This window comes from Coregonus lavaretus (genome assembly GCF_964263955.1).
Source record: "Coregonus lavaretus genome assembly, chromosome: 11".
In the NCBI taxonomy this organism is placed as follows: Eukaryota; Metazoa; Chordata; class Actinopteri; order Salmoniformes; family Salmonidae; genus Coregonus; species Coregonus lavaretus.
Window position 1 is genome coordinate 30,459,467 of NC_139998.1, and position 2,760 is coordinate 30,462,226.

A 2,760-nucleotide genomic window follows, 5' to 3' on the forward strand; every position below is an offset into this window, starting at 1 on the left:
AAATGGGCTAGTGACTGTGACAGCATGGAATTCAAATGAGGAGATAGACAGATGGGTTAGGGGAAAAATTGAGAATGTCCACTTGGGAGAGATGAGGATTCCTGTACCACCACCCCTCTGACCAGATGCTCTCGGGGTATGCGAGAACACATGGTCAGACGAGGAGAGAGCAGTAGGAGTAGCCGTGTTTTCAGTGGTGATCCATGTTTCCGTCAGCGCCAGGAAGTCGAGGGACTGGAGGTTGGCATAGGCTGGGATGAAGTCAGCTTTGTTGGCAGCAGAACGGCAGTTCCAGAGGCTGCCTGCGACCTGGAACTCCAGGTGAGGGGTGCGTGCAGGGACCACCAGGTTAGAGAGGCAGCAGCCGCGCGGTGTGGTGCGTTGTTTGTGTAGCCTGTGCAGAGAGGAGAGAACAGGGATAGGCAGAGGCATAGTTGACAGGCTGTAGCAAATGGCTACAAAAATGCAGAGGAGATCGGAATGAAATGAGCTAAGCATCTGGGAGAGGAGAGAGGGGGGCCTCCCTCACCAAAAACTTCTACCTCAGAAACTAAAATTGTTTCACTGAACCACCCGAACAAAAACTCTCCCAACTTCCACCTTTAGAAATCAGAATTGTTGTGAACCACAGTTGTTCAATGTTTAAAGGAATAGACTCAACCCACTTTATTCAGCTAGCCAACTATGACACCATAGCTGACTAGCATGCTAGCATCCAATAACACACAGTTTAACACACAGTTAAGCACCAATACTCACAACAAACCACCAATAGTGTGTTAACTAGCTAACTAGCATGCTAGCATCCAGTAACACACAGTTTAGCACAAACACTTGGTCACAGCAAACCACCAATAGTGTGATTACACACTAAACAGATCATTCGTGTCTGTGTCAAGTTCCTTTCATGACGCAGCAATGATTCAACGTTGGCTAGCTAGGACAAGTATATTGTAATTAGCTACTACCGTACCGTTCGCTGGTCGTGTTGGGTAGCTAGCAATGGCCACTGTGTTGGCTTTGTTTGAAGAACGGCTAGCTAGCTAGCTTCGTGCTACACCCGGCACACAATGGCTACTGTGTTGACTCTGACTCTGTTCGAAAAAAAAACGGCTAATTAGCTCGCTTCGTGCTACAGCCGGCACGGCGGAAGACACTGCCAAGACACAGTAGCTACCCACGATACCTAGCTATGACGCCGTAGCTAACTAGCAAGCTAGCATCCATTAACACACAATTTAGCACCAATACTTGGTTACAACAAACTGCCAAGAGTGTGTTAGCACACTAAACAGATAATTCATGTCCGTGTCTAGTTCCTTACATAACGCAGAACGCAGCAAAAATTAAACGTTGGCTAGCAGCACATTTAACAGTGGGAACAGCTAATCGTTACCAGTAGCTACCCGCTAGCTAGCTAGCCTCGTGCTTCGATACTAACCTACAATTACCTACGGAAACCTACAATAACAACAAAACTAGCCTATGATAAATACAATGCCTAACTACAACTAACTACCAACCTACGATCTAATACATGGTTAAGCTTTACTCAACACCATATGGGAAGCTCTCCACCGTTGCTAATCGTTGCTAATCGTTACCAGTAGCTACCCGCTAGCTAGCTAGCCTCGTGCTTTGAAGAACAGAGTGGCCTCCATCCTTGGGAAATGGAAAAAATATGGAACTACCCAGACTGGCTATAGCTGGCCGTCCTACCAAATTGAGCAACCAGGCAAGAAGGACCTTGGTCAGGGAGGTGACAAAGAACCCAATGACCACTCTGACAGAACTACAGAGTTCCTTGGCTGAGATGGGAGAACCTGCCAGAAGGACAACAATCTCTACAGCAATTCACAAATCTGGGCTTTATGGGAGAGTGGCCAGACGGAAGCCACTCCTGAGAAAAAGGCATGACAGCACGCCTGGAGTTTGCAAACAGGCACGTGAATGACTCTGAGAGCATAAGACTAAAGATTTGGGGGTTCTATGAGACAAAAATGTAACTCTTTGGCCTGAATGTCATGATATGTGGACGCTTTTCAGCGGCAGGGACTGGGAGACTGGTAAGGGTAGAGGGAACAATGAATCGAGCCAAATACAGGCAAATCCTTGATGAGAACCTGCTTTAGAGTGCAAACGACCTTAGACTGGGGTGAATATTTAAATTCCAACAGGACAATGGCTCAAAGCATACAGCCAAAGCAACGCAGGAATGGTTTCAGAACAATAATATGAAAGTCCTTGAGTGGCCCAGCCAAAGCCCAGACTTGAATCCCAATGAAAATTTGTGGAAAGACTTGAAGATTGCTGTTCACCGCTGCTACCCATCTAACTTAACAGAGCTTGAGAAAATCTGTAAGGGAGAACGGGAGAAAATCCCCAAATCCTGATGTGCAAAGCTGTTACAGACATACCCAAGATGACTCAAAGCTGTAATCGCCACCAAAGGTACTTCTACAAAGTATTGACTCGGGTTTAAATACTTATGTAAATTAGATTTCTATATTTCATTTTGAATAAATGTGAAAACATTTCTAAATATGTTTGCACTTTGTCATTATGGGATATTGTGTGTAGATGGGTGAGGGGAAAAACAATTTAATCCATTTTGAATTCAGGCTGTAACACAACAAAATATTGAATAAGTCAAGGGGTATAAATACTTGTACAGGCACTGTACATGGGACATTATTTTAAAATGTCAATAGCTCCAAATTTCAATGACTTAAAAACAACTATAAATTGTAAAAATTCATA